The following is a 14,583-nucleotide window of genomic DNA, read 5'->3' as shown; positions in this document are numbered from 1 at the left end:
AACACTAACACTCTCCTAGGGCTGAGGCTAACCCTAAACCTAACACTATCTTAGGTCTGATGCTAACCCTAACCCTTACCCTAACACTATCCTAGGGCTGATGCTAAAACTAACCATAACCCTAACACTATCCTAGGGCTGATGCTATCCCTAACCCTAACACTATCCTAGGGCTGATGCTAACCCTAAACCTAACCCTAACGCTCTCCTAGGGCTGAGGCTAACCCTAACCCTAACACTACCCTAGGGCTGATGCTAACCCTAACCCTAACACTATCCTAGGGCTGATGGTAACCCTAACCCTAACCCTAACACGATCCTAGGCCTGATGCTAACCCTAACCCTAACCCTAACATTATCCCAGGACTGATGATAACCCTAACCCTAACACTATCCTAGGGCTGATGCTAACCCTAACCCTAACCCTAACACTATCCTAGGGCTGATGCTAACCCTAACCCTAACACTATCCTAGGGCTGATGCTACCCCTAACCCTAACCCTAACAGTATCCTAGGGCTCATGCTAATCATAACCCTAACCCTAACCCTAACACTATCTTAGGGCTGATGCTAACCGTAACCCTAACTCTACAACTATCCTAGGGCTGAGGCTAACCCTAATCCTAACACTATCCTACGGCTGATACTAACCCTAACCCTACCCCTAACACTATCCTAAGGCTGATGCTAACCCTAACACTAACACTATCCTAGGCCTGGTGCTAACCCTAACCCTAACCCTAACACTATCCTAGGGTTGATGCTAACCCTAACCCTAACACTATCCTAGGGCTGATGCTAACCCTAACCCTAACCCTAACAGTATCCTAGGGCTGATGCTAACCCTAACCCTAACCCTAACACTATCCTAGGACTGATGCTAACCCTAAACCTTACCCTAACACTATCCTAGGGCTGATGCTAACCCTAACCCTAACACTATCCTAGGCCTGATGATATCCCTAACCCTAACCCTAACACTATCCTAGGGCTGATGCTAACCCTAACACTAACCCTAACACTATCCTAGGGCCGATGCTAACCCTAACCCTAACCCTAACACTATCCTAGGGCAGATGCTAACCATAACCCTAACACTATCCTAGGGCTGATGCTAACCCTAACCCTGACCCTAACACTATCCTAGGGCTAATGCTAACCCTAACCCTAACACTATCCTAGGGCTGATGCTAACCCTAACCCTAACCCTAACACTATCCTAGAGCTGATGCTAACCCTAACACTAACACTATCCTAGGCCTGATGCTAACCCTAACCCTAACCCTAACACTATCCTAGGGCTGATGCTAACCCTAACACTAACACTATCCTAGGGCTGATGCTAACCCTAACCCTAACCCTAACACTATCCTAGGGCTGATGCTAACTCTATCCCTAACACTATCCTAGGGCTGATGCTAACCCTAACCCTAACTCTAACACTATCCTAGGGCTGAGGGTAACCCTAACCCTAACACTATCCTACGGCTGATGCTAACCCTAAACCTAACCCTAACACTATCCTAAGGCTGATTCTAACCCTAACACTAACACTATCCTAGGCCTGGTGCTAACCCTATCCCTAACCCTAACACTATCGTAGGGCTGATGCTAACCCTAACCCTAACACTATCCTAGGGCTGATGCTAACCTTAACCCTAACCCTAACACTATCCTAGGGCGGATGCTAACCCTAACCCTAACCCTACAACTCTCCTAGGGCTGAGGCTAACCCTAACCCTAACACTATCCTAGGGCTGATGCTAACCCTAACCCTAACCCTAACACTATCCTAGGGCTGAGGCTAACACTAACCCAAACACTATCCTACGGCTGATGCTAACCCTAAACCTAACCCTAACACTATCCTATGGCTGATTCTAACCCTAACACTAACACTATCCTAGGCCTGGTGCTAACCCTAACGCTAACCCTAACACTATCCTAGGTCTGATGCTAACCCGAAACCTAACACTATCCTAGGGCTGATGCTAACCTTAAGCCTAACCTTAACACTATCCTAGGGCTGATGCTAACCCTAACCCTAACCCTACAACTCTCCTAGGGCTGAGGCTAACCCTAACCGTAACACTATCCTAGGGCTGATGCTAACCCTAACCCTAACCCTAACAGTATCCGAGGCCTGATGCTAACCCTAACCCTAACCCTAACACTATCCTAGGGCTGATGATAACCCTAACCCTAACACTATCCTAGGGCTGATGATAACACTAATCCTAACCCTAACACTATCCTAGGGCTAATGCTAACCCTAACCCTAACACTATCCTAGGGCTGATGCAAACCCTAACCCTAACCCTAACACTATCCTAGGGCTGATGCTAATCATAAACCCAACCATAAAAATAACACTATGTTAGGGCCGATTCTAACCCTAACCGTAACTCTAACACTATCCTAGCGCTGAGGCTAACCTAACCCTAACACTATCCTACGGCTGATACTACCCCTAACCCTACCAATAACACTATCCTAAGACTGATGCTAACCCTAACACTAACACTATCCTTGGCCTGGTGCTAACCCTAACCCTAACCCTAACAATATCCTAGGGCTTATGCTAACCCTAACCCTAACACTATCCTAGGGCTGAAGCTAACCCTAACCCTAACCCTAACACTAACCTAGGGCTGATGCTAACCCTCACCCTTACCCTAACACTATCCTAGGGCTGATGCTAAACCTAACCATAACCCTAACACTATCCTAGGGCTGATGCTATCCCTAACCCTAACAGTATCCTAGGGCTGATGCTAACCCTAAACCTAACCCTAATACTCTCCTAGGGCTGAGGCTAACCCTAACCCTAACACTATCCTAGGGCTCATGCTAACCCTAACCCTAACCCTAACACTATCCTAGGGCTGATGCTAACCCTAACCCTAACCCTGACACTATCCTAGGGCTGATGCTAACTCTAACCCTAACACTATCCTAGGGCTGATGCAAACCCTAACCCTAACCGTAACACTATCCTAGGGCTGATGCTAACCCTAACTCTAACACTATCCTAGGCCTGATGCTAACCCTAACCCTAATCCTTACACTATCCTAGGGCTGATGCTAACCCTAACCCTTACCCTAACACTATCCTAGGGCTGATGCTAACCCTAACCCTAACACTATCCTAGGCCTGATGATATCCCTAACCATAACCCTAACACTATCCTAGGGCTGATGCTAACCGTAACACTAACCCTAACACTATCCTAGGGCAGATGCTAACCCTAACCCTAACCCTAACACTATCCTAGGGCAGATGCTAACCATAACCCTAACACTATCCTAGGGCTGATGCTAACCCTAACCCTAATCCTAACACTATCCTAGGGCTGATGCTAACCCTAACCATTACCCTAACACTATCCTAGGGCTGATGCTAACCCTAACCCTAACACTATCCTAGGCCTGATGATATCCCTAACCCTAACCCTAACACTATCCTCTGGCTGATGCTAACCCTAACACTAACACTATCCTAGGCCTGGTGCTACCCCTATCCCTAACCCTAACACTATCGTAGGGCTGATGCTAACCCTAACCCTAACACTGTCCTAGGGCTGATGCAAACCCTAACCCTAACCCTAACACTATCCTAGGGCTGATGCTAATCATAAACCCAACCATAAAAATAACACTATGTTAGGGCCGATTCTAACCCTAACCCTAACTCTAACACTATCCTAGCGCTGAGGCTAACCTAACCCTAACACTATCCTACGGCTGATACTACCCCTAACCCTACCCATAACACTATCCTAAGACTGATGCTAACCCTAACACTAACACTATCCTTGGCCTGGTGCTAACCCTAACCCTAACCCTAACAATATCCTAGGGCTTATGCTAACCCTAACCCTAACACTATCCTAGGGCTGAAGCTAACCCTAACCCTAACCCTAACACTAACCTAGGGCTGATGCTAACCCTCACCCTTACCCTAACAGTATCCTAGGGCTGATGCTAAACCTAACCATAACCCTAACACTATCCTAGGGCTGATGCTATCCCTAACCCTAACAGTATCCTAGGGCTGATGCTAACCCTAAACCTAACCCTAATACTCTCCTAGAGCTGAGGCTAACCCTAACCCTAACACTATCCTAGGGCTCATGCTAACCCTAACCCTAACCCTAACACTATCCTAGGGCTGATGCTAACCCTAACCCTAACCCTGACACTATCCTAGGGCTGATGCTAACTCTAACCCTAACACTATCCTAGGGCTGATGCTAACCCTAACCCTAACCCTAACACTATCCTAGGGCTGATGCTAACCCTAACTCTAACACTATCCTAGGCCTGATGCTAACCCTAACCCTAACCCTTACACTATCCTAGGGCTGATGCTAACCCTAACCCTTACCCTAACACTATCCTAGGGCTGATGCTAACCCCAACCCTAACACTATCCTAGGCCTGATGATATCCCTAACCATAACCCTAACACTATCCTAGGGCTGATGCTAACCGTAACACTAACCCTAACACTATCCTTGGGCTGATGCTAACCCTAACCCTAACCCTAACACTATCCTAGGGCTGATGCTAATCATAACCCTAAGCCTAACCCTAACACTATCTTAGGGCTGATGCTAACCCTAACCCTAACTCTAACACTATCCTAGGGCTGAGGCTAACCCTAACCACAACACTATCCTACGGCTGATACTAACCCTAACCCTACCCCTAACACTCTCCTAAGGCTGATGCTAACCCTAACACTAACACTATCCTAGGCCTGGCGCTAACCTAACCCTAAGCCTAACAATATCCTAGGGCTGATGCTAACCCTAACCCTAACACTATCCTAGGGCTGAAGCTAACCCTAACCCTAACCCTAACACTATCCTAGGGCTGATGCTAACCCTAACGCTAACACTATCCTAGGGCTGATTCTAACCGTAACCCTACCCTAACACTATCCTAGGGCTGATGCTATCCCTAACCCTAACACTATCCTAGGGCTGATGGTAACCCTAAAACTAACCCTAACACTCTCCTAGGGCTGAGGCTAACCCTAACCCTAACACTATCCTAGGGCTGATGCTAACCCTAATCCTAACCCTAACTCTATCCTAGGGCTGATGCTAACCCTTACCCTAACACTATCCTAGGGCTGATGCTAACCCTATCCCTAACCCTAACACTCTCCTAGGGCTAAGGTAAACCCTAACCCAAACACTATCCTAGGGCTGATGCTAACCCTAACCCTAACCATAACACTTTCCTAGGGCTGATGCTAACCCTAACCCTAACACTATCCTTGGGCTGATGCTAACCATAACCCTAACCCTAACACTATCCTAGGGCTGATGCTAACCCTTACCCTAACACTATCCTAGGGCTGATGCTAACCCTAACCCTAATCATAACACTATCCTAAGGCTGATGCTAACCCTAACCCTAACACTATCCTAGGGCTGATGCTAACCCTAACCCTAATCATAACACTATCCTAAGGCTGATGCTAACACTAACCCTAACACTATCCTAGGGCTGATGCTAACCCTAACCCTAACACTATCCTACGGCTGATGATAACCCTAACCCTAACCATAACACTTTCCTAGGGCTTATGCTAACCCTAACCCAAACACTATCCTTGGGCTGATGCTAACCCTAACCCTAACACTATCCTAGGGCTGATCGTAACCCTAACCCTAACCGTAACACTATCCTAAGGCTGATGCTAACCCTAACCCTAACACTATCCTAGGCCTGGTGCTAACCCTAACCCTAACCCTAACAATATCCTAGGGCTGAGGCTAACCCTAACCCTAACACTAACCTAGGGCTGATGATAACCATAACCCTAACCCTAACACTATTCTAGGGCTGATGCTAACCCTAACCCTAACACTATCCTAGGGCTGATGCTTACCCTAACCCTAACCCTAACACTATCCTAGGGCTGATGCTAACACTAACCCTAACACTATCCTACGGCTGATGCTAACCCTAAACCTAACCCTAACACTATCCTTAGGCTGATGCTAACCCTAACCCTAACACTATCCTAGGGCTGATGCTTACCCTAACCATAACCCTAACACTAACCTAGGGTGATGCTAACCCTAACCCTAACCCTAACAGTATCCTATGGCTGATGCTAACCCTAACCCTTACCCCAACACTAACCTAGGGCTGATGCTAAACCTAACCATAACCCTAACACTATCCTAGGGTTGATGCTAACCCTAACCCTAACACTATCCTAGGGCTGATGCTAACATTAACCCTAACCCTAACACTATCCTAGGGCTGATGCTAACCCTAACCCTAACCCTGACACTATCATAGGGCTGATGCTAACTCTAACCCTAACACTATCCTAGGGGTGATGCTAACCCTAACCCTAAACCTAACACTATCCTAGGGCTGATGCTAACCCTAACTCTAACACTATCCTAGGCCTGATGCTAACCCTAACCCTAACCCTTACACTATCCTAGGGCTTATGCTAACCCTAAACCTAACCCTAACACTATCCTAGGGCAGATGCTAACCATAACCCTAACCTAACACTATCCTAGGGCTGATGCTAAACATAACCCTAACACTATCCTAGGGCTGATGCTAACCCTAACCCTAACCCTAACCCTATCCTAGGGCTGATGCTAACCCTAACACAAACACTATCCTCGGCCTGATGCTAACCCTAACGCTAACCCTAACACTATCCTAGGGCTGATGCTAACCCTAACACTAACACAATCCTAGGGCTGATGCTAACCCTAACCCTAACCCTAACACTATCCTAGGGCTGATGCTAACTCTAACCCTAACACTATCCTAGGGCTGATGCTATCCCTAACAGTAACTCTAACACTATCCTAGGGCTGAGGCTAACCCTAACCCTAACACTATCCTGCGGCCGATGCTAACCCTAACCCTAACCCTACAACTCTCCTAGGGCTGAGGCTAACCCTAACCCTAACACTATCTTAGGGCTGATGCTAACCCTAACCCTAGCCCTAACACTATCCTAGGGCTGAGGCTAACCCTAACCCTAACACTATCCTACGGCTAATACTAACCCTAACCCTACCCCTAACACTATCGTAAGGCTTATGCTAAACCTAACACTAACACTATCCTAGGCCTGGTGCTAACCCTAACACTAACCCTAACACTATCCTAGGGCTGATGCTAACCCTAACCCTAACACTATCCTAGGGCTGATGCTAACCCTAACCCTAACCCTAACACTATCCTAGGACTGATGCTAACCCTAACCCTAACCCTAACACTATCCTAGGGCTGATGCTAACAATAACCCTAACACTAACACTATCCTAGGGCTGATGCTAACCCAAACACTAACACTATCCTAGGGCTGATGATATCCCTAACCCTAACCCTAACACTATCCTAGGGCTGATGATGACCCTAACGCTAACACTATCGTAGGGCTGATTCTAACCGTAACCCTACCCTAACACTATCCTAGGGCTGATGCTAACCCTAACCCTAACACTATCCTAGGGCTGATGCTAACCCTAACCCTAACACTAACACTCTCCTAGGGCTGAGGCTAACCCTAAACCTAACACTATCTTAGGTCTGATGCTAACCCTAACCCTTACCCTAACACTATCCTAGGGCTGATGCTAAAACTAACCATAACCCTAACACTATCCTAGGGCTGATGCTATCCCTAACCCTAACACTATCCTAGGGCTGATGCTAACCCTAAACCTAACCCTAACGCTCTCCTAGGGCTGAGGCTAACCCTAACCCTAACACTACCCTAGGGCTGATGCTAACCCTAACCCTAACACTATCCTAGGGCTGATGGTAACCCTAACCCTAACCCTAACACGATCCTAGGCCTGATGCTAACCCTAACCCTAACCCTAACATTATCCCAGGACTGATGATAACCCTAACCCTAACACTATCCTAGGGCTGATGCTAACCCTAACCCTAACCCTAACACTATCCTAGGGCTGATGCTAACCCTAACCCTAACACTATCCTAGGGCTGATGCTACCCCTAACCCTAACCCTAACAGTATCCTAGGGCTCATGCTAATCATAACCCTAACCCTAACCCTAACACTATCTTAGGGCTGATGCTAACCGTAACCCTAACTCTACAACTATCCTAGGGCTGAGGCTAACCCTAATCCTAACACTATCCTACGGCTGATACTAACCCTAACCCTACCCCTAACACTATCCTAAGGCTGATGCTAACCCTAACACTAACACTATCCTAGGCCTGGTGCTAACCCTAACCCTAACCCTAACACTATCCTAGGGTTGATGCTAACCCTAACCCTAACACTATCCTAGGGCTGATGCTAACCCTAACCCTAACCCTAACAGTATCCTAGGGCTGATGCTAACCCTAACCCTAACCCTAACACTATCCTAGGACTGATGCTAACCCTATACCTTACCCTAACACTATCCTAGGGCTGATGCTAACCCTAACCCTAACACTATCCTAGGCCTGATGATATCCCTAACCCTAACCCTAACACTATCCTAGGGCTGATGCTAACCCTAACACTAACCCTAACACTATCCTAGGGCCGATGCTAACCCTAACCCTAACCCTAACACTATCCTAGGGCAGATGCTAACCATAACACTAACACTATCCTAGGGCTGATGCTAACCCTAACCCTGACCCTAACACTATCCTAGGGCTAATGCTAACCCTAACCCTAACACTATCCTAGGGCTGATGCTAACCCTAACCCTAACCCTAACACTATCCTAGGGCTGATGCTAACCCTAACACTAACACTATCCTAGGCCTGATGCTAACCCTAACCCTAACCCTAACACTATCCTAGGGCTGATGCTAACCCTAACACTAACACTATCCTAGGGCTGATGCTAACCCTAACCCTAACCCTAACACTATCCTAGGGCTGATGCTAACTCTATCCCTAACACTATCCTAGGGCTGATGCTAACCCTAACCCTAACTCTAACACTATCCTAGGGCTGAGGGTAACCCTAACCCTAACACTATCCTACGGCTGATGCTAACCCTAAACCTAACCCTAACACTATCCTAAGGCTGATTCTAACCCTAACACTAACACTATCCTAGGCCTGGTGCTAACCCTATCCCTAACCCTAACACTATCGTAGGGCTGATGCTAACCCTAACCCTAACACTATCCTAGGGCTGATGCTAACCTTAACCCTAACCCTAACACTATCCTAGGGCTGATGCTAACCCTAACCCTAACCCTACAACTCTCCTAGGGCTGAGGCTAACCCTAACCCTAACACTATCCTAGGGCTGATGCTAACCCTAACCCTAACCCTAACACTATCCTAGGGCTGAGGCTAACACTAACCCAAACACTATCCTACGGCTGATGCTAACCCTAAACCTAACCCTAACACTATCCTATGGCTGATTCTAACCCTAACACTAACACTATCCTAGGCCTGGTGCTAACCCTAACGCTAACCCTAACACTATCCTAGGTCTGATGCTAACCCGAAACCTAACACTATCCTAGGGCTGATGCTAACCTTAAGCCTAACCTTAACACTATCCTAGGGCTGATGCTAACCCTAACCCTAACCCTACAACTCTCCTACGGCTGAGGCTAACCCTAACCGTAACACTATCCTAGGGCTGATGCTAACCCTAACCCTAACCCTAACAGTATCCGAGGCCTGATGCTAACCCTAACCCTAACCCTAACACTATCCTAGGGCTGATGATAACCCTAACCCTAACACTATCCTAGGGCTGATGCTAACACTAATCCTAACCCTAACACTATCCTAGGGCTAATGCTAACCCTAACCCTAACACTATCCTAGGGCTGATGCAAACCCTAACCCTAACCCTAACACTATCCTAGGGCTGATGCTAATCATAAACCCAACCATAAAAATAACACTATGTTAGGGCCGATTCTAACCCTAACCCTAACTCTAACACTATCCTAGCGCTGAGGCTAACCTAACCATAACACTATCCTACGGCTGATACTACCCCTAACCCTACCCATAACACTATCCTAAGACTGATGCTAACCCTAACACTAACACTATCCTTGGCCTGGTGCTAACCCTAACCCTAACCCTAACAATATCCTAGGGCTTATGCTAACCCTAACCCTAACACTATCCTAGGGCTGAAGCTAACCCTAACCCTAACCCTAACACTAACCTAGGGCTGATGCTAACCCTCACCCTTACCCTAACACTATCCTAGGGCTGATGCTAAACCTAACCCTAACAGTATCCTAGGGCTGATGCTAACCCTAAACCTAACCCTAATACTCTCCTAGGGCTGAGGCTAACCCTAACCCTAACACTATCCTAGGGCTGAAGCTAACCCTAACCCTAACCCTAACACTAACCTAGGGCTGATGCTAACCCTCACCCTTACCCTAACACTATCCTAGGGCTGATGCTATCCCTAACCCTAACAGTATCCTAGGGCTGATGCTAACCCTAAACCTAACCCTAATACTCTCCTAGGGCTGAGGCTAACCCTAACCCTAACACTATCCTAGGGCTCATGCTAACCCTAACCCTAACCCTAACACTATCCTAGGGCTGATGCTAACCCTAACCCTAACCCTGACACTATCCTAGGGCTGATGCTAACTCTAACCCTAACACTATCCTAGGGCTGATGCTAACCCTAACCCTAACCCTAACACTATCCTAGGGCTGATGCTAACCCTAACTCTAACACTATCCTAGGCCTGATGCTAACCCTAACCCTAACCCTTACACTATCCTAGGGCTGATGCTAACCCTAACCCTTACCCTAACACTATCCTAGGGCTGATGCTAACCCTAACCCTAACACTATCCTAGGCCTGATGATATCCCTAACCATAACCCTAACACTATCCTAGGGCTGATGCTAACCGTAACACTAACCCTAACACTATCCTAGGGCAGATGCTAACCCTAACCCTAACCCTAACACTATCCTAGGGCAGATGCTAACCATAACCCTAACACTATCCTAGGGCTGATGCTAACCCTAACCCTAACCCTAACACTATCCTAGGGCTGATGCTAACCCTAACCATTACCCTAACACTATCCTAGGGCTGATGCTAACCCTAACCCTAACACTATCCTAGGCCTGATGATATCCCTAACCCTAACCCTAACACTATCCTCTGGCTGATGCTAACCCTAACACTAACCCTAACACTATCCTAGGGCAGATGCTAACCCTAACCCTAACCCTAACACTATCCTAGGCAGATGCTAACCATAACCCTAACACTATCCTAGGGCTGATACTAACCCTAACCCTAACCCTAACACTATCCTAGGGCTGATGCTAACCCTAACCCTAACACTATCCTAGGGCTGATGCTAACCCTAACCCTAACCCTAACCCTATCCTAGGGCTGATGCTAACCCTAACACTAACACTATCCTAGGCCTGATGCTAACCCTAACTCTAACCCTAACACTATCCTAGGCTGATGCTAACCCTAACACTAACACTATCCTAGGGCTGATGCTAACCCTAACCCTAACCCTAACACTATCCTAGGGCTGATGCTAACTCTATCCCTAACACTATCCTAGGGCTGATGCTAACCCTAACCCTAACTCTAACACTATCCTAGGGCTGAGGCTAACCCTAACCCTAACACTATCCTAGGGCTGATGCTAACCCTAACCCTAACTCTAACACTATCCTAGGCCTGATGCTAACCCTTACACTAACACTATCCTAGGCCTTGTGATAACCCTAACCCTACCCCTAACACTATCGTAGGGCTGATGCTAACCCTAACCCTAACACTATCCTAGGGCTGATGCTTACCCTAACCCTAACCCTAACACTATCCTAGGCCTGATGCTAACACTAACCCTAACCCTAACACTATCCTAGGGCTCATGATAACCCTAACCCTAACACTATCCTAGGGCTAATGCTAACCCAAACCTTAACCCTAACACTATCCTATGGATGATGCTAACCCTAACCCTAACACTATCCTTGGGCTGATGCTAACCCTAACCCTAACCCTAACACTATCCTAGGGCTGATGCTAATCATAACCCTAACCCTAACCCTAACACTATCTTAGGGCTGATGCTGACCCTAACCCTAACTCTAACACTATCCTAGGGCTGAGGCTAACCCTAACCATAACACTATCCTAGGGCTGATGCTAACCCTAACCCTAACCCTAACACTATCCTAGGGCTGATGCTAACCCTAACGCTAACACTATCCTAGGGCTGATGCTAACCCTAACCCTAACCCTAACCCTATCCTAGGGCTGATGCTAACCCTAACACAAACACTATCCTAGGCCTGATGCTAACCCTAACGCTAACCCTAACACTATCCTAGGGCTGATGCTAACCCTAACACTAACACTATCCTAGGGCTGATGCTAACACTAACCCTAACACTATCCTAGGGCTGAAGCTAACCCTAACCCTAACCCTAACACTATCCTAGGGCTGATGCTAACCCTAACGCTAACACTATCCTAGGGCTGATTCTAACCGTAACCCTACCCTAACACTATCCTAGGGCTGATGCTATCCCTAACCCGAACACTATCCTAGGGCTGATGGTAACCCTAAACCTAACCCTAACACTCTCCTAGGGCTGAGGCTAACCCTAACCCTAACACTATCCTAGGGCTGATGCTAACCCTGACCCTAACCCTAACACTATCCTAGGGCTGATGCTAACCCTAATCCTAACCCTAACTCTATCCTAGGGCTGATGCTAACTCTAACCCTAACACTATCCTAGGGCTAAGGCAAACCCTAACCCAAACACTATCCTAGGGCTGATGTTAACCCTAACCCTAACCCTAACACTATCCTAGGGCTGAGGCTAACCCTAACCCTAACACTATCCTACGGCTGATGATAACCCTAACCCTAACCATAACACTTTCCTAGGGCTGATGCTAACCCTAACCCTAACACTATCCTTGGGCTGATGCTAACCCTAACCCTAACCCTAACACTATCCTAGGGCTGATGCTAACCCTAACCCTAACACTATCCTAGGGCTGATGCTAACCCTAACCCTAACCATAACACTATCCTAAGGCTGATGCTAACCCTAACCCTAACACTATCCTAGGGCTGATGCTAACCCTAACCCTAACACTATCCTACGGCTGATGATAACCCTAACTCTAACCATAACACTTTCCTAGGGCTGATGCTAACCCTAACCCTAACACTATCCTTGGGCTGATGCTAACCCTAACCCTAACCCTAACACTATCCTAGGGCTGATGCTAACCCTAACCCTAACACTATCCTAGGGCTGATCCTAACCCTAACCCTAACCGTAACACTATCCTAAGGCTGATGCTAACCCTAACCCTAACACTATCCTAGGCCTGGAGCTAACCCTAACCCTAACCCTAACAATATCCTAGGGCTGAGGCTAACCCTAACCCTAACACTAACCTAGGGCTGATGCTAACCCTAACCCTAACCCTAACACTATTCTAGGGCTGATGCTAACCCTAACCCTAACACTATCCTAGGGCTGATGCTTTCCCTAACCCTAACCCTAACACTATCCTAGGGCTGATGCTAACACTAACCCTAACACTATCATACGGCTGATGCTAACCCTAAACCTAACCCTAACACTATCCTTAGGCTGATGCTAACCCTAACCCTAACACTATCCTAGGGCTGATGCTTACCCTAACCCTAACCCTAACACTAACCTAGGGCTGATGCTAACCCTAACCCTAACCCTAACAGTATCCTATGGCTGATGCTAACCCTAACCCTTACCCCAACACTAACCTAGGGCTGATGCTAAACCTAACCATAACCCTAACACTATCCTAGGGTTGATGCTAACCCTAACCCTAACACTATCCTAGGGCTGAAGCTAACCATAAAACTAACCCTTACACTCTCCTAGGGCTGAGGCTAACCCTAACCCTAACACAATCCTAGGGCTGATGCTAACATTAACCCTAACCCTAACACTATCCTAGGGCTGATGCTAACCCTAACCCTAACCCTAACACTATCATAGGGCTGATGCTAACTCTAACCCTAACACTATCCTAGGGCTGATGCTAACCCTAACCCTAAACCTAACACTATCCTAGGGCTGATGCTAACCCTAACTCTAACACTATCCTAGGCCTGATGCTAACCCTAACCCTAACCCTTACACTATCCTAGGGCTTATGCTAACCCTAACCCTAACACTATCCTAGGGCAGATGCTAACCCTAACCCTAACCCTAACACTATCCTAGGGCTGATGCTAACCATAACCCTAACACTATCCTAGGGCTGATGCTAACCCTAACCCTAACCCTAACACTATCCTAGGGCTGATGCTAACCCTAACGCTAACACTATCCTAGGGCTGATGCTAACCCTAACCCTAACCCTAACCCTATCCTAGGTTTGATGCTAACCCTAACACAAACACTATCCTAGGCCTGATGCTAACCCTAACGCTAACCCTAACACTATCCTAGGGCTGATGCTAACCCTAACCCTAACACTATCCTAGGGCTGATGCTAACCCTAACCCTAACACTCTCCTAGGGCTGAGGCTAACCCTAACCCTAACACTAT

The sequence above is a fragment of the Lemur catta genome, chromosome 7 (genome assembly GCF_020740605.2).
Source record: "Lemur catta isolate mLemCat1 chromosome 7, mLemCat1.pri, whole genome shotgun sequence".
NCBI classification, from domain to species: domain Eukaryota; kingdom Metazoa; phylum Chordata; class Mammalia; order Primates; family Lemuridae; genus Lemur; species Lemur catta.
Note: the sequence above shows the minus strand (reverse complement) of the source record.